At 51.0% G+C, this 18,886-nt stretch overlaps 1 protein-coding gene across 1 annotated transcript in view; it reads right to left on the bottom strand.

Moving 5' to 3' along the window:
- The window catches only part of snx16 (sorting nexin 16), an 86,307-nt gene extending 68,149 nt beyond the window's left edge, over nucleotides 1-18,158 (bottom strand). The window contains exon 1 of the mRNA XM_038809154.1: nucleotides 18,001-18,158. The gene's annotated coding sequence lies outside the window, so the exon portion shown is untranslated. The remainder of the gene's footprint in view (nucleotides 1-18,000) is intronic.
- Nucleotides 18,159-18,886: the final 728 nt, after the last annotated feature.

Genomic DNA, 18,886 nt, shown 5'->3' with positions numbered 1-18,886 from the left:
TGGATTGGCCCCTCTGGTGGTGGGGAGAGAGAGGAGGGAGGAGTTAGAGGCCCTGTTAAGCCCTAGGAGATACTGAAAGATATTGGATTGATGCAAAGAACTGAAGTTCCTGGCCCCGATGGGTTTCCTGTCAAGGTGTTTGTTGGTCAGCTGACTCCGTTGATGGTAGACATGTTCAATAATTCCTTGTTCCGTGGGTCTTTGCCCGCTACACTTTTGCAGGCTTCTACCTCTCTTAAATTGAAGGAGGATAAGGATCCCACAGAATGTGGGTCATATCGGTCTATATCTTTTTTGAATGTGGATGTCAAGCTACTGGCTAAGGTGTTGGCATTGAGGCTGGAGCTCTGTCTCCCAGGGATGATGTAAAAGATCAGACAAGCTTTGTCAAGGGTCGAAAATTGTCGGCCAGTATTCGGTGGCTGTTGGGAGTTCTTCTTTCCCCCTTCGCCGGATAAAGCCAGAGGTGATTGTATCTACAGATGCCAAGAAAGCATTTTGATCTGGTGGAGTGGAGGTTCCTTTTTGAGGTCCTTGAGAGGTTCGGTCTGGGGCTAAAGTTTATTTTGTGGGTTTGGTTATTCTGTAGGGCCCCCATGGTTAGTGTCTGTACTAACGGCTTAAATTTGGGGTACTTCCTATTGAATAAGGTGACAAGACAGGGTGTCCGCTGTCCCCATTCCTATTTACTTTAGCAATTGAGCCCTTAGCTTTTGCGTTGAGAGCTTCTGGTAAGTGGAACGGAGTAAGATGGAGGGGGAGGAGCATAGGGTGTCCTTATATGCTGATGGCCTGCTGCTTTATATTATGGACCCATCCCACTATTGGTGAAATAATGAAGCTACTAAGGACCTTTGGTTCTTTTGTTTTAATGTGGGCGGCACGGTAGCACAGTGGTTAGCACTGTTGCTTCACAGCACCAGAGTCCTAGGTTTGATCACTGTGCAGAATCTGCAGGTTCTCCCTGCGACTGCGTGGATTTCCTTTTGGTGCTCCGGTTTCCTCCCACAAGTCCCTAAAAACCTCTGTTAGGTAATTTGGACATCCTGAATTCTCCCGAAAAGGCGCCGCAGTGTGGCGACTATGAGATTTTCACAGTAACTTCATTGCAGTGTTGATGTAAATCTACTTGTGACAATATTAAAGATTATTATTATTTTTTGGGGTACAAGTTGAATCTGGAAAAGAGTGAATACTTTCCGGTTAATCCCCGGGGAGGAGAGCCATTTTGGGGGTGTTGCCTTTTCTCCTTCCCAGATCTAGCTTCTGGTATCTAGGTATCTGGGTGGCCCACGATTGGGCCCTGCTTCATAAATTGTACTGGGTTAGTCTGGTGACTAAAGTTAATCCGACTAGCAAAAGTGGATTAACCTTCCCCTGTCCTTGGTGGGTAGAGAACAGCCTATTAAAATGAATATTCCCCTCAGGTTTGTGATTCATTTTCAGTGTCTTTCCATTTTTCTCCTTAAATCTTTTATGATTTGATTTAATTGGCTGGTAACATCCTTTATATGGGTGGGAAAGATCCCAAGGATCCATAGGACAGTTCTTCAAAGGGGCAGACAGTTGGGGGCCGTAGCATTGTACAATTTGCTCTTCTATTATTTGCAGCCAATATTGAAAAGATGCTGGGGTTGTGCAGTGATCCAGATTCCATAAGGGGACAGATAGAGGTGAGTTTGTGTTGGGGCTGTAGTTTGGGTGCACTGATGACAGACTCACTGCCGTTTTCTCTGGCGAGGTATTCTTTGAACCCAGTGGTTCCAAGAGAGAGAGAGCGCACCTGGATTATGGTATGTTTCCTTTGCTGAAAACCTTATTGCAATCTCTCTGCAATGGCTGGTAGTTTTGCCTGAAATGCTTCACCCATACTTCAAGGAGGTTTGAGTGGGTCTGCCTGTGTCAGCCATTGTTTCACTATCCAACACCTTGTCTAAGGAATAGATAATAAAATGCAGTGATGAGTTTTGACCGGTCTCTGAATTATAGGAAAGGTCTCTCGCGTCATAGTCCACTGAGAGTGATTTGTTTTTTTTCCCTTCACTTTGGAAGGTGCCCTTGTATTTTCAAGTAGTTTGCTGTGTCTCATTTCATTTATTTTATTTATTTTATTTTTTTAAATTTAGTGCACACAATTCATATTTTTTCCAATTAAGGGGCAATTTAGCATGTTCAATCCACCTATCCTGCTCATCTTTGGGTTGTGGGGGCACTGCCAACAGGGCTTCTCTAAGTGGCTTTCCCCGTTGGCCATTCACTCCCATCCAGTCTCTTCGTTCTGGATTACCCCATCAGTTCTTACTTCATCACTTTAAGTTCCGGCAGGGCATCTGATTTCCCTGCACGTGCGTGATTTTTAAGAGATACGTTTGGAGAAACTAACTTCCAACTGAATAACTCCACTCCAGTTCCAAAGAACAGTCATGTTTGACTTGTAAAGTAGTTAACTCTCTTTCTCTGGATAGTGAAATGTATTGCTGTGTGAAATTGATGGAAGATTTGCATTTCAAAAGCTTTCAGGGGATTTGAGGCCCTTTCAGATGTACTTGGCTTTCGAGGAAGCCTCTGACACTTGTAACAGCTCCGCTTTAAAGACTTTTGTCTGAGACGGCAGCTTTTAGGAAAGGGTAAGTGAAAATGTAGTGATTTTTCACTGTACTGCCTGGACTGCAGCTTTTAGGCAGGGGTCTCTGATGGTGTCTCTGATGGGGGGATCTGATTGGGGCCTATGATGGTGGGATCTAATGGGGGGGGATCTGATAGAGTCTCTGATGGGGTCTCTGATAGGGGTATATGATGGGGGTTTGACTGATGAGGGTTCTAATGGGTTGGCTGAGGGAGACAAAACCCCCAGGCCCCTTGGGGGAGCTACAGGCTGGCAGCAGCAAAGGAGCAATTCATCAGCACCCTGACCCCCCCCCCGCTTGGGCTCCATCGCGGTCGGGCTGCTCTTGGTCAACCTTGCAACGATGCCCGCCAGTGGAGTTCCCGATGAGGGGGTCGGAGCATCAGTTGGTGGGGGGGAGGTTGGGGGGGGGGGGGGGGGGGGGGAGGACGGAACCCGTGCTTCAAGTTCGTTAATTGCATATATATATATACATACGCACATGTTTAACATTGATTTATAGTTTCTGCAGGTGTGGGGTGGGTAGCAACCTGCAGCCACTGGTGGGGATCAGAGAATAGCAAGGTGTTTGGCGCCAGATGCCAAACCTGGAGCGGAATTCTCCGAGCCTCCATAGCAAAACCACGATCAGCCACCGTAAAACGGACGAGAATCACTCCGGAATTTTTCCTAGAAGTCCAGGGTGATTCTCCGTCTGCAAGGGGGCTAGCAGGACCCGTCGTGCGTTCCGCAGCTCTGGCTGCCAGCGGAGATCTGCAGTTATGCATGCGCACAGTGGCCAGCCATGGGTCCGCACATGCGCGTGGCGGCCATCTTCGCGCTGGCCCCCACGCAACATGGCGGTGCCCTACAGAGGCCCGGCACGGAGGAACGTAGCCCCCCCCCCCCGAATTAGGGCGCCCGCCGATTGGTAGCCACCGATCGTAGGCCTGGCCACCGTGGAGGCCCCCCCCAGAGTTGGATCCCGCAGTCCTCCCACCAGGATGGTCCCCGCAGCTAGAACGCCGAGTTCCCCGCCGGGTGGGACCACATGTGAATCACGCCGGAACACGGCAGACATTCGGCCCGTCAAGCATGGAGATTCGCCCGCGGGCCACTTTCAACGGCCCCCATCTGGCGCCACATCACCGTGCATGCCTCGTGGGTCTGCGGAGAATCGCGGAAGCGCGGTTGCCCGGGATTTCCGGCGTGATGGCTATTCTCCCCACCCCGCCCCCCCCCCCCCCCCCCCCGGGCGCGATTCCGGCACGGAGGGTCGGAGAATCCCGCTCTCTGTTTCCTGTCCATTAACCAATTACAAATCCATACCAGAATATTACCCCAATCTGATGTGCTCCAACTTTGTTTGTTAGTGTTCTGTTATCTTTACCCACCACCCAGCAAGGTTGGCAATGGTCCTTTGTACATGGTGCGTAGGATGGACCCCCTGATATTGAAACCTGGACGCTGTCCGTATTTGGACACTGTTCCTAGAGGTGGAATTTTAATTGGTCACCTTCGGAAGATTGCTTCCAATGTCTCCCGTCCTCCCTCAGGCCTGCGCCGCGGGACGCCCCGACAAGTCCGCGGGGCCCCGCTGCTATTTCTGTGGGCTTGCCAGAACAACCCCGCCCGCGCTGCCCGGCCCGTTCCGCCCTTTGTAAGAGCTGCGGGAAGAAGGGCCATTTTTTGTCGGTTTGCCAGGCCAAATAGGTCGCTGCTTCCGGGCCCTTCCAGCGCACCGCGTCAATCTCCCCCCCCCCCCCGCCCCCCGGGCCCCTGCGCCCGGCCTGCGCGCCTCTCTGCCCCGGCTCTCAGCCGCTCCGATCGGCCCGCCGGCACCGCTAAATCCACCCTCAGCAACCACGAGGGTCCTGCGGGTGCCGCCATATTGGGCCCCGGACGCCACGTGCGGGTCCTGGGCGCCGCCATCTTGGGGCCCCGACTCCACGTGCGGGTCCTGGGCGCCGCCATCTTGGGGCCCCAACCCCACGTGCAGGTCCTGGGCGCCGCCATCTTGGGGTCCCGACTCCACGTGCGGTTCCTGGGCGCCGCCATCCTGGACTGGCACACAAGGTCCTGCCAGCAACCACTCAGCCGACGACGACGACTATGGATCTTCTCCACGGCTCGCGGCCATTCAGCTCGACCAGTCACGTCCATGCACGCTCGCCAAGACAACGACACAAATCCACCTCAACGGGCACGAGACGGACTGCCTGCTAGACTCCGGGAGCACGGAAAGCTTCGTTCACCCTGACACGGTAAGACGCTGCGCGCTCCCTGTCCACCCTGTAGAACACAAAATCGGGTTAGCCTCAGGTTCGCACTCCGTCCACATCACCGGGTGCTGCATCGCGGACCTCACAGTCCAGGGGAAGGTTTTTAAAAATGATAAACTCCTTATCCTCCCCGACCTTTGTGCACCAGCACTCCTAGGACTGGACTTCCAGTGCAACCTGCAGAGCTTGACCTTCCAATTCGGCAGCCCTATACCCCCCCCTCACTGTCTGCAGCCTTGCGTCCCTCAAAATGGACCCCCCCTCCTTGTTTGCTAATCTCACCCCGACGGTACAGCGCCCAGGACCGCACCTTCATCAGGTCCGAGGTCCATAGGTTGCTGAAGGAAGGGGTCATCGAGGCCAGCAACAGTCCCTGGCGAGCCCAAGTGCTGGTGGTCCGGACTGGGGAGAAAAACTGAATGGTCATCGACTACAGCCAGACCATCAACCGGTTTACGCAACTGGACGCGTATCCTCTCCCCCGTATTTCCGCCATGGTAAACGAGATTGCGAAATACAAAGTCTTCTCCACGGTGGACCTCAAGTCTGCTTATCACCAGCTCCCCATCCGCGCACATGACCGCAAGTACACCGCGTTCGAGGCAGATGGGCGCCTCTACCACTTCCTCAGGGTTTCATTCGGTGTCACAAATGGGGTCTTGGTCTTCCAACGGCGATGGACCGAATAGTCGACAAGCACGGTTTACGGGCCACCTTCCCGTATCTCGATAACGTCACCATCTGCGGCCACGACCAGCAGGACCACGACATCAACCTCCAAAAATTCCTCCGAACCGCAAAACTCCTTAAACTAACTTGCAATAAGGATAAATGCGTGTTTAGCACCGACCGTCTAGCCATCCTCGGCTACGTAGTGCGTAACGGAGTGATAGGCCCCGACCCCGAACGCATGCGCCCCCTGATGGAACTCCCTCTCCCCAATACCCTCAAATCCCTCAAACGCTGCCTGGGTTTCTTCGCTTACTACGGTCAATGGGTTCCCAATTACGCCGACAAGGCCCGTCCCCTCATTCAGTCCACGACCTTCCCGCTGTCGACAGAGGCCTGCCAGGCCTTTAGCCGCATCAAAGCGGACATCGCAAAGGCCACGAGAATGGTACCATCTGGAAGACCATCCTACTGGCCCTCTGGTCCAGAGATCTCCCTATTTCCTGATGGCAAGAGGTTATCCCCGATGCCCTACATTCTATCCGCTCCCTCCTCTGTACCACAACTAATCAAACACCTCATGAACGTCTTCTTGTTTTCCCCAAGAAGTCGTCCTCCAGATCCCCTCTCCCGACGTGGCTGGCCGCCCCCGGACCCATCTTGCTCCGGAAGCATGTGCGGGTGCACAAGTCCGACCCGTTGGTGGAACAAGTCCAGTTACTCCACGCTAACCCGCAGTATGCGTACGTGGAGTACCCCGACGGTCGGCAGGACACGGTCTCCCTCCGGGACCTGGCACCCGCCGGCGTGCAGCCTTTCCCCCTTCACCACAGACCCCCCCGCCCCTTTTCCCCCAGCGCCCCACCCACGCCACCCCTTCCCCATCCATGGCGTCTCCACCACCAGCCCGGGGTACGGAGACAGTTCAAGGACCATCGCTCCTGGAGTCCAGGACATCAGCTGAACCATCACCATCGGCTGAACCAACATCACCAACTCCACTGCGGCGGTCTGCCAGGACGTCACGGGCAACGAAAAGGCTGATCGAGTCCATTTAACTTCAACACCACCATGGACCTTGTATGGACACTATGTATTGTTGCTAAATGTCTGGGCCAGTGGGAAGCCAAGGATACATTCTTTTTCTCTCCTTACTACTCATACCACCAGTTCTCCCCCCCCCCAACTCTCGTTGACACCCCCCCCCCCCCCCCCGGCTTCTTTCTCCGCAAGGGGTGAACGTGGTGGTATGATTAGCATAGCTGCCTGCCGTTGATGCAGAACACTGGCTTACCATTGGCCCTGGTCGGTCATGTGCCTCTCGACCGGTTGGTTGAGACCAGTCATGTGACGGCTCCCCGATTGGTCAAGAGGCTGAGTTAACCCCGCCTCCAGGGCGGTGTATAAATACCCAGTACTCCCGGTGGTCGTCCTTCTACTGTAGTCGACCGCAGGGCTAACATCTAGTATATTAAAGCCATACTTTTGTTCAGCAACTCGTCTCGCGTTCAATTGATGGTACATCACATGATGAAGTTTCAGTAGCAAGCATCTGTATTGGTAAACTCACTGCACTATTGATATGATTAGAACACTCATTTAAAGTTCTTACACTTTGATTACAATGAGACAGGATTCCGCAATACTGCTTGGAATAGAATTTCAATAACAGAATGTGCTGAATGCTACTGAAGATGATAGGCTGACTAAGCTTGCTCGTAGTGTTAAAGGGGAACAGGAACAATCAATATTCCACAGCCCGATATATGTTCTGCTTTCTGTTATCAGTCAAATGTCTTAGACAGCAGTGCCAGCTTTATGAGATGCTGGGTGTACTGTACAATGTGATGGCTGAAAATCTGATTGTTGTAAGGGAATTAAAGGACATGGAAATTTACAATAGCTAAGTAACAGCACACCACAGGACATTTCACAGCCTTATGTTATTACTAGTCTAAAACTGTCATGAAGATCCAGAAACACTAATTAACACACGCATACAGGCGATAAGCACAATTACTGGTGTGTTAGGAATATATAAAATGTCTGTCAGTAACGGCTGCCAGCAATAGCGCAGAGCATGGGGAAGGTGCACGTTTAACAAATTGCCATGGCATCGATAACCAGTCCAAATTCAGACACCTCCACCAACATTCGACCTTTAAAAATATTGCGTATATATCAGTACAGTATCTCTCATCCTGATGGGGCATTATATGGAAGAAGTGTTCTGGGTTTTGTAAATAGATGGGTCAGGATAGTGTGTGTTCTGTACTTACAGTCAAGTCATTAATATTTGACGCTAAATTTGTTGCTATTTGGAAGTTGTCAAATACAGAGTACTGTATAAAGTCCCTTTTCTGTCAAAAACTATAGAGAAGTTTTATTTGAGATCTGTGCGAGTTGTTCTTTTTACAATTCAGATGAACAAAATCCTTCTCATGTATTTTACCTTTGAAACTGAGATTAGATCCCAGTGTCTGAAGTGGGGAAGTTCCAGTTTACCAATCATATCCATACAAAGTTGGAGTAAATTACAAACAGTACCTGTCCTGACACGCAGTATGCATAACACGGCCAGGAGGGCCAGTGGTGTTACCCCGAGATTTATTTTGATTTGATGGTTTGTTAAATACTTGTTTTTACAGGGGTGCGGGTTCTCCCTGTAAATTACAGAATTGTTACCGACTGCAGGCTCCACGACCCTTCTGACACCCACCCACGACCCACTCACAGGTTATGCCTGCACATTGAAAAACTCTGATCTGGAATGACAAGAGCAGCGGATACCTGGAAACACCACCACCTGCAGGTTCCAGTCCAATCATTCACTATTATGACTTTGAAATATATCGCTGTTCCTTCAATGTTGCCGGGTCACTATCCTGGAATTCCCTCCCTAACAGCACTGTGGATGTATCTACACTTCAGGGATTGCAGCGGTTCAAGAAGGCAACTCACCACCACCTTGTCAAAGGCAACAAAAGGCTTCTCAGGCTCAAAGGGCCGAATGGCCTTCTGCTCCTAATTTCTATGTTTATCTAACAAGGGATGGGGTAATAAACACTGGCTTGGACAGTGACTCCCACATCCTGTAAATTAATTTTAAAAAAATGAAGCATAGATATTGATACCTTTGCTTTGTCTCAGTTTATGGGAAGACCGATTAAGACCTCAACCCTCTAACCATGCAGACCTGACTTTTTTGTAGATTTTGAAGACGTCACCACTGTGTACTTATGCTTACAATATAAATAACATCTCTTGCTTTTGGAATAATGTATTGTTGTCTGTTGTTTTTCTGAAGTTCTTTGAGTATTATTGAGAATCAATTGCAGGTGCAGTATTATCAGTTTTAGCCCCACTATCAAGGCTTCTTGTCTGAGAAGTAACTGTGTCTGTGAAATACATATTTTCCACAAAGGACTTCTAGCTGTATTTATTTGAGTTAATTCCTTAACCCCTTCATGGATTCAGTTAATTCATGAACATCTTTACTAACCTTCTGTGTAGGACTTTATCAGAACTCTTCTGAAAATTCAAATACACCACATCAACTGTCAGTCCTTTATCTATTCTACTAGTTACATTCTCAAAAATCTCTTAACAAGCTTGTCAAACATGGGCCGGGATTCTCCCCTACCCACCTTTAGGGGCCAAGCACTAACATTGAGGGGCTAGGCCTGCGCCGGAGTGGTTGGCGCCCCGCCGGCTGGCGGGAATGGCCTTTGGTGCCACGCCAGCCGGGGCCGAAGGGACTTCGCCGGCTGGCGGATGTTCACACATGTGCCGGAGCGTCAGCGGCTGCTGACGTCATTCCCGCGCATGGGCAGGGGAGGGGGTCACTTCTGCCTCCGCCATGGTGAAGACTATGGCGAAGGTGGAAGGAAAAGAGTGCCCCCACGGCACAGGCCCGCCCGCTGATTGGTGGGCCCTGATCGCGGGCCAGGCCACTGTGGGGGCACCCCCGGGGCCAGATCGCCCCACCCCCCAGGACCCCGGCGCCCGCCCGTGCCACCTGGTCCCGCTGGTAAGGTAGGTGGTTTGATCCACGCCGGCGGGAGAGGCATGACAGCGGCGGGACTTCGGCCCATCGCGGGCTGGAGACTCGCCGGGGGGAGGGCCTGCCGACCGGCGTGGCGCGATTCCCGCCCCCGCTGAATCTCTGGTGCCGGAGACTTCGGGACACGGCGGGGGCAGGATTGACGCCGGGTTTCAGGGCTGCGGCTGGGGCCGAGAGATCCTGGACAGCCCTGCATCATTGACCACAACTACAGCAGATACCCTTTGTCACAAAGGAGCCAACCCCCTCACGTGAGGCAGCACCTCGAAGGTGTCAGGCACCATCGAGTCTGCCATGACAAATGCGTCGTGCACGCTGCCCAGATATCAGGCGTAGAAGTTCATGATGTGCAGCCGGTGATCACACACCAGCTGCAAATTCATTGAGTGAAGCACTTCCGAAGATGAAGGGCACCCCCTCATGAGCCGGCGCCGGTAGAGCATGTGTCTATTTCAATCACCCCTGAGACCTGGAATGTGCCAGCAATTGCAGCAAATCCTGCTGCCCAAGCAACCTGGTGGGAAGTCCCACATTGAAGTTAATATAGTCCTCCGCACCACCTTGTGGGGCCCACTGTAGGTGTTTTCCTTGGGTACACCATGTGCTACTCTGCCGAGTCGTGTGGTTGGGGTGTGAATCCCAGGCTTGGTAGCATGCATGCGGTCAGGGCCCAAGGATGGGATTGGGCGAGGAGGGGTGTACATCTGTTGGGACCATAGCTGGAGTGTGCTGTGGGTCCTGTGTATGACACACGAGCTATGGCAACCAGTCCGAGGGCAGGATGGAGGGGTGCAGGGGCACAGAAGGCAGACAAGGCTTGGAGACAACTGTTGGTCCTATGGAGTGGCCTCCATAGTTTCAGAGGCAGTGTGCAAGGAAGGGTGGCAGAGGCCACGGTGCATGTGCCCGCTGTCCAGGGTGTGTTTTGTTTGTCCCCTGACTCCCCTGAAGTGGGCAGAGCTTCTTATGAGTGAACTGAAGGGTGGCAGCACTTGGTGGGCCACTGGGTGCGTATGGCCATGCCCATCTCTTGGTGGGTAAGCTGGGATCCCACAGGGGTGGCCTAGGGGATACCCATACGACCAGTGGTGCTTGCACATTTATAGGACACAGTGGGCAGTCGGCGGAGTATGTCGCCAGATGGCTACCTTACAAGCCATGGCAATGGCAGTCCGTGCACAGCCACCCCGGTCCCGAGAGACGCACCCTGCACCCACGGCTCCAAGTCAACCCATGTTACTCCCCCTGGCAGACACCCCCAGCCAGTGGCACAACTGTCAGCCCACCATTGCGACTTTGGTAACTTTTCTTACCTCCTCTCCCTTGACAGCCACGGCGCCCAGTCCCTGTTTTAAAATATGCAAGTGAACTGCACTGGCGTCACTTAAGCTAGGCAGTGGCAGAACATTGCGGAGGCCCGGAGAATACTGGGCCAAACCCGCTAATGATATGTTCACGCATGCAAATGCAGATTTTGCATGCTGACATCGGCGTGGGGCATGGAGTGGGTTGACGCTGTTGGTAAGGTACTGGAACATGGCAGTCAGTTTGGCACCCGCTGCCAACCTCGATTTACTGGGCGAAAACTAGGAATGGGCTGATTGTCAAGTGGTGGCTTGTTGGTCTCGGGGTATGATTCATGCTTTGGATATTGCAGGAATGGGCAGATTATCTCATGAAGAAGGTTGGAGACTTTAGATTTGTATCCATTCGAGTTTAGAGTAAGAGATTACTTTATTGAAACCTTTAAGATCCCAAGGGGTATTGATAGGGTGGATGTGGAACAGATGTTTCCTCTTGTCAGAGAATCTATAACTGTAAGTCACTGTTTAAAAATAAGGGGTCACTCATTTAATACGAAGATGAGGAGAGGTCTTCTCGCTCAGAGTGTTGAGAGTCTCTGGAACTCTCTTTCTCAAAAGGCAATGGAAGCCGATTCTTCGAAAATCTTTAAGGCAGAGTTGGATAGATTCTTGATTAACAATTGGGTGAAAGGTTTTCAGGGGGAGGCAGAATGCCTCGGAGTCCCATGTGCCCACACAAAGCTCAAAATACTGCTAGTCACCCTCCTAAAGAAGGCCCTGGGGATGAAGATGGGCAGGCACAGTAAGAGGAACAAGAACCTCGGAAGCACCGTCATTTTGACGGACTGCACCCTCCCCGCCAACGACAATGGCAGCATGTCCCACCTCTTGAACTCCTCCTGCATCTGATCCACAAGCCTGGTGAAATTATGCTTGTGAAGAGTCCCCCAGTCCCTGGCCACCTGCACCCCCAGGTACCTAAAACTCTCCCCTGCCCTCCTAAGCGGGAGCCTACCAATTTCTTCCTCCTGGTCCCCAGGGTGCACCACAAACACCTCACTCTTGCCAAGATTTAGTTTATAGCCTGAAAAGGTCCCAAACTCAGCTAGCTGCTCCATCACCCCCGGCATCCCTCCCACCAGGTCCGCCACATACAGTAGCAGGTCATCGGCATACGACACCCTATGTTCCTCTCCACCTCGCACTAAACCCCTCCACCTCCCTGAATCCCTCAACGCCATCGCCAACGGCTCGATTGCCAATGCAAACAACAAGGGGGACGGGGGGCAACCCTGCCTGGTCCCTCGGTAAAGCCGGAAGTACTCCGACCTCCTCCCATTCGTGGCCACACACGCCATCGGAGCCTCATATAGCAGCCTCACCCATCTAATAAACCCTTCACCAAATCCAAACCTCCCCAACATCTCCCATAAGTACCCCCACTCCACTCTATCGAAGGCCTTCTCTGCATCCAGCGCCACCACTATCTCAGCCTCCCCCTCAATCGCCGGCATCATGATGATATTCACCAACCTCCGCACATCCGTGTTCAGCTGCCTTTCCTTCACAAAACCTGTCTGGTTCTCGTGTACAACCCCTGGCACACAGTCCTCTATCCTGGTGGCTAGGAGTTTTGCCAGCACCTTGGCACCCACCTTGTGGAGAGATATGGGCCTGTATGAACCACACTGCTGGGGGTCCTTGTCCCTCTTTAAGATTAATGAAATCAGCGCCCGTGACATCGTCGGAGGCAAAGTCCCCCCTTCCCATGCCTCATTAAGTGTCCGCACCAGCAAGGGGCCCACTAGGTCCACAAACTTTTTATAAAACTCCACCGGGAACCCATCCGGCCCCGGCGCAGCAAAGGGAACTCCTCTACCTGTCGCCTAGCAAACGCCTTTACCTGCAAGTATCTGAACATGTTCCCTTGAGGGAGCCCAAATTTATCTTCCGGTTCCCCCAGGCCCGCAAACCTCCCGCCAATAAACAGGTCCCTCAGTTTACCGATGCCCACCCTATGCCACCCCCTAAATCCCCCATCAGTGTTCCCCGGGATGAACCGATGGTTTCCACCTAATGGAGCCTCCATCGAGCCCCCTGTTTCCCCCCTATGCCGTCTCCACTGTCCCCAGATTCTTAGGGTCGCCGCCACCACCGTGCTCGTGGTATACCTCTTATGAGAAAGCAGCAACGGCGCCGTTACCATGGCACCCAGGCTCGTACCCCTGCAAGACGCCATCTCCATTCTTTTCCACACCCCCCCCATCACCCATTTACGCACCATTGACATATTGGCTGCCCAATAGAACCCCAAAAGGTTGGGCAGCGATGAGCAAGTACGCTTCACCGGCCCATTCAATCCACACGCATTCCAGGTGACCAACCGAATCAGAGGGCGTCCCGCCCCCCTCCCCCGTCGACTAGCCATAGCCTGTCGACTGTCCGCCCCAGGCCAGCACCCCCCGCCCGACCCAGTCCCCACAGCGACAACACCTCACCTCTTGTCCCCCCGGCCCACACCAGTTCCTTCCTGACCCTGCCAGCAGCAACCCGGTATTCCCCTTTCCCCCCCCCCCCTCCCCCCCCCCCCCCCCCCCCCCCCCCCCCCCCCAGGCTAGGAACCCTCCTAGCCGCGAACCGTCCTCCATTGTACTTCCGTGGGTCAGCTAACTTCTGCTGACCCCGGAAACTCCCACCAAAAACCCGACCCCTCCCAAAGTGGGATTATCCCCCATCTTGTCCCTCTTCCAGGCACCGCTCCAGCGCGGGGAAGAACCAGTTAAGGCCCCGCCCCCCCCCCCATCATCGTCTCCACCCCCCAGCCCCGCAACACGGGAAACCAGAGGAAAGCCCACGCATTTGCACTGCCCCACCACACCCTTCTGACGAAGCTCCCAAATACCAGCCCCACTCCGTACCCCCAACCCGACATAGAATACAACAAACCCCCCCCAACCCTCCCCGCAAGATACAAAACTCAAACAATGCCCCCCAACAAAAAACAGAACAACACCCCAATAAATAACCATATCAAAATTACAAAAGTACAGAAAAAGAGAACACAGTAACAGCAGAAACCAGCAATAAAGCATTACAACCGACCCTGCAACCCCCCAACCCCTAGTTCGAGTCCAGTTTCTTTGTCCGCACGAAGGCCCACGCCTCCTCCGGGGAATCAAAATAATAATGCCGGTCCAAATAAGTTACCCACAGGCGCGCAGGCTGCAACATTCCAAACTTTATCTTCTTCTTGTAGAGCACCTCTTTCGTCCGACTAAATGCCGCTTAGCCACCTCCGCACTCCAATCTTTGTAGATCCGTACTACCCCATTCTCCCAATTGCGGCTCTTCACCTTCTTGGCCCAGCGCAGCACACACTCCCGATCACTGAACCGGTGGAACCTCACCAGCACCGCACGCGGGGGTTCGTTCTCCTTAGGCCTCCTGGCCAGTACTCTGTGGGCTCCCTCCAGCTCCAGGGGCAGATGGAAAGATCCTGCCCCCACTAGCGAGTTCAGCATCGTGGCCACGTAGGCTGTCAGATCCGACCCCTCCAGCCCCTCCGCAAGGCCCAAGATCCTCAGATTTTTCCACCTCATGCGGTGATCAAGCTCCTCGAAGCGGTCTTGCCACTTCTTGTGGCATGCCTCGTGCCCCTCCACCTTACTCACGAGGACCACGGCCTCCTCCTCTCGTTCAGTGGACTGTGCCTGCAACGCCTGGATGGCAGCACCCTGGATCGTCTGAATCTCAGAGAGCTTCTTAATCGTTTCCTGCAGAGAGCTCAGCACCTCAGCCTTGAAATCTGCAAAACAGCGCAGGAGAGCAACTTGCTGCTCCTGGGCCCACAGCTTCCACTCCTCTGGTGCTCCGCCGGCTGCCATTTTGGAATCCTTCCCCCATTTTTTCTGGGGAGCTGCTGCCGTTTTTTCCCCCTTTCCACTCCAAGTTCGAGTCATGAAATGCGGAGAAAGTCGATCAGCACACCTTCTCCCACCGGGAGACGTCGAAAAAATTCCGTCTTGGGCTCTAAAAAGAGCCGAAAGGTCCATTTGAATCGGGAGCTCCCAAATATGCGGCTTCCTACGTCATTGCCGCCACCTATCCGTCCTTGAACCGGACCGATCCAGTGAAGGATCCAACACCGTATTGAAGTTCCCCCCCATAATCAGACCTCCCGCCTCTAGATCCGGGACCCGTCCCAGCATACGCCTCACAAAGCCCGCATCATCCCAATTTGGGGCATACACACTAGCAAGTACCACCTTCTCTCCCTGTAGCCTGCCCCTAACCATAACATACCTACCCCCCAGTAGGGGACTGATTCCGAGAGTGGAGGAGGCCGAATATTCGGTCATTGCAATCTCCGACCGCGCTCCACATTGAATGGAGTTGGAGATGGGGGAGGTGCGGGACCAGCGCCCGTTGTGGCGGTTGGTTGTGGGGTTGTTGGCAGAGGAGGAGGTGTGTAGGAGGGTCTGGGCAAGTACCTCGACGTGAATGATACGGGGGGAGGTCCAGGTGGGGATGGTCTGGGAAGCCCTGAAGGCAGTGATTCGTGGGGAGCTGATATCCATCCGGGCACACAGGGAGAGGAGCGAGAGGAGTGAGAGGGATAGACTGGTGGGGAAGATGCTGGAGGTAGATGGGAGGTGACATGGCGGAATTTATAGAATTGGAGAGGGTCAAATTTGCCCTGAGAGGATCAATACAAGGGTTTTATAAACGGTGGCAGCCTTTTCTGGACTTCCTGGCTCAAAGATAGGTATCTTGGTCAATAGCAGCAGCAACCCGGTTTGGGGGGGGGGGGGGGGGGGAGAAGAGAGAGAGAGAGAGAGAGAGTGGGGGGGGGGGTGTTCCTTATTATTGTTTCTATTTTTTTTCCTATGGTTATGTAACTTAACATTGTGTTAATTTAAGTTGTTGTTAATATGTTTTGTTGTTCATTGCGGATGGGCGAATGTTTATGATTGTTATCGTTATTGTTATTGTTGGTATTTTATTACGGTTCGTTGTTGTTGTATAAATACAAAATTTTTCAATAAAAATTATTTTAAAAAGAAAAAAAAGATTTTTTTTTTACGTGAAGACAATGTTTCTGTTGCATTTCTGTAAATAGAGGAGGGAAGGAGGGGAAGGAGCTGAGGGGAGCTGGGGGAGGGGAGGGAAAGAAGGGATGGTTCATATTTTACTCTGGCTGGTGTGTTAGGTGTGGCTATTTTATTTTTAGGACAGATTACAAAGCTATTTATAATTTTAAACAAAGCAATATCAACCTAACAGTGAAGATTATGCAGTGTGTAACACTTAAAAATCTATACAAAGTGTGTGTAACATAAGTGGACTACAATCATGGGTATTTAAAAGGTGGTCTGGTTAAAATATTCTTACACATTCCGTTATGATTGGTACAGTCACAGTGATCAAAAGGATTGTATAGCTCCAAAACTAAATACCCACTAACAGAAGTTTAGACCTCATACAAAAGTACATGTAAATCCTTTGATTCTGTATTATTACTATGCCAAGCTACAAACTCCTACACTGCCCTTCCATCACCTGGAACTTGGGCCAGCACACCTGTACCAGGAGGTATGTCTGCATTAGGCTCCATATTGTCCTCCTCCAACTCCATCACTTCTGGTGGCAAGTCATCTTCCGGTTGAATGCTCAGTCCATATGGAAGGGAAAAGTTGTCCATTGCACAACACACTACAGCTGTCATGAGTTTCATCTTCAGTTAAGGCAGTGTGGCAGTTGAAGGTCGGCTTCCGGTCTTCCTTCAACATTTCACAAAGGCAACCCATTACTGAAGTACAGTCTCCTGGCGCACATCTCCTTTGACATAATTTCATATGATATCCTTTGCCTATACACTCTAGGGGGTGGGTAATTGATTCAATTCCTCACCAGTCAGACATATAGCCTGACTCCAGATTCTGAATCTGCACTGTATTCTGCAATACCTGTCAGGCAGATAGTTCACATCAACTTACATGAGGCTTACAAATGTCAACTAAGGCATTAAACTTTGCTGAAGCATTTGAAGCATTCACTAAGGCATGTAAGGATCAACATTACATAGGGGAGACTCTTAAACAACATAGCTCAAAATGCACTGCAAAATTACAATCTACTTTAGCTCTGCATCAGCTGGGAGGACAGGTGCGCTAACATTAGTGTCTTTGAAGGAGCCAAGAGCACTAGTATTGAGGCCATAATAATTTGTAACCAACTCTGCTGGGCCAGCCATGTGCTTAGGATGTCAGAGTCCTTATTATATAATTTACAGTGCAGAAGGAGGCATTTGGCTGCATCGAGTCTGCACCGGCCCTTGGAAAGAGTACCCTACTTAAGCTCACTCCTCCACCCTCTCCGCGAAACCCAGTAACACTATCTAACCTTTTGGACATGAAGGGGCAATTTAGGATGGCTAATTCACCTAACCTGCACATCTATGAACTGTGGGAGAAAACCAGAGCACCCGGAGGAAACCCATGCATGCATGAGGAGAAAGGGAAAACTCCACACAGACAGTGGGTAACGGGTATAGGGTGGATATGTGGGTTTGAGTAGGATGATCATTGCTCGGCACAACATCGAGGGCCGAAAAGCCTGGTCTGTGCTGTTCTATGTTCTATCATGCTCATCAGCCACGCAAGGACCCACAGACCCCATGACCATTAACACAGTTTCTTAGGTGGACAAGTATACTCGTTAGCGAGTGATCAGCAAAGATTACATACACTCCAAACACATTCTCTCCATTCTAGTTCCTTTAATGGAATTAACATCCATATGACAAGCCAAAGTTTAAAAGAAATCTGTCTTTAACTTTCTGTGACTTCAAACTCACTTTATACCTTAAAGTATTTTTTAATGGAATTAACAGCCTCATGACAAACCAAGGTTAAACAAATATATCTTTCTGTCACTTTATGTGCATTTTAAACATATTTATATACATTAATATTATAAAACATTAACCCACCAAAAAATGGCCTCCAATGTCTCCTGCTCTACTCGATGTTTCTGGGCCGAAATTAAAAGTAAAAATAAAAAAGTGTAAAGACTTACCTAATATCGGGGCAAGCTGGCCAAGTTAGCACTGTCCCTTTAACCTTAATTCAGCTGGTTCAGCGCAGCGCTTGAAGAAAAACAGGTAAAAGAAACTGTGTTGGTAGGTTAACCATGGAGCGCTTGTTTAGTGCCCATGTCCGTGCGTCAGGACTTCCGCATTGTCCCGACGTGCATGTGCATCGGAGAATCTCGGTAAATCCAAATAAAGAACGGAAGTTATGGGTCATTGTTTTATATTTTTCACAGGATATGTACTAGAATAAATGCATAATATAATATGTAAATGGCTCACTTCATGTAATACAATGTGGTCCTGAAACAAAGTTGATCATTTAAATATAGAATTATACATTCCATACTTTCAGTTTAACAAATTGAGAAATAAGTTCCTTCAGGTTAATGTTTTGTTCAATGTATGTCACCTGAAGCTGTTTGCTAGTCATATTGATCTCAAAGAGCGTGTCATACCATAGAACAGGAGGAATTTAAAACTAGAGATGTCTTTTGCTAGAGCTTGTGCATCTACCCATGAGGTATTGTCAGACGATCTTGTTAGAGTAGCGTTATCAAAGATTTCAGTGGGTGGGATTTTCTGCCCAACCTACCATGTGTTTGGCGGTGGTGGAGGCAGCCCACCATTGGTTGACGGTGGGACATTCCCATTGAGTGCATCCTAAGCCGCCAGGAGGTGCGCTGTCGATCGGACCGGAAGATTCTGCCAGTGTGAATAGCTGGAGAGTTCTAGCTAATGAGTGCATCATAGATATCACCTAGCTGACAGCAAAACATTTTCAAGCATTAATTCAACTTCCCATTTTGGTTCACTTCTGTCCTTCCTGTTTATTTCCTTTGTTCCCATTTCTTTTATTTTATTATTTTTGGT

The sequence above is a fragment of the Scyliorhinus canicula genome, chromosome 10, assembly GCF_902713615.1.
Source record: "Scyliorhinus canicula chromosome 10, sScyCan1.1, whole genome shotgun sequence".
Lineage (NCBI taxonomy): Eukaryota > Metazoa > Chordata > Chondrichthyes > Carcharhiniformes > Scyliorhinidae > Scyliorhinus > Scyliorhinus canicula.
The sequence above is the reverse complement of the archived record's forward strand: the minus strand, read 5'-3'. Positions and strand labels throughout refer to the sequence as shown.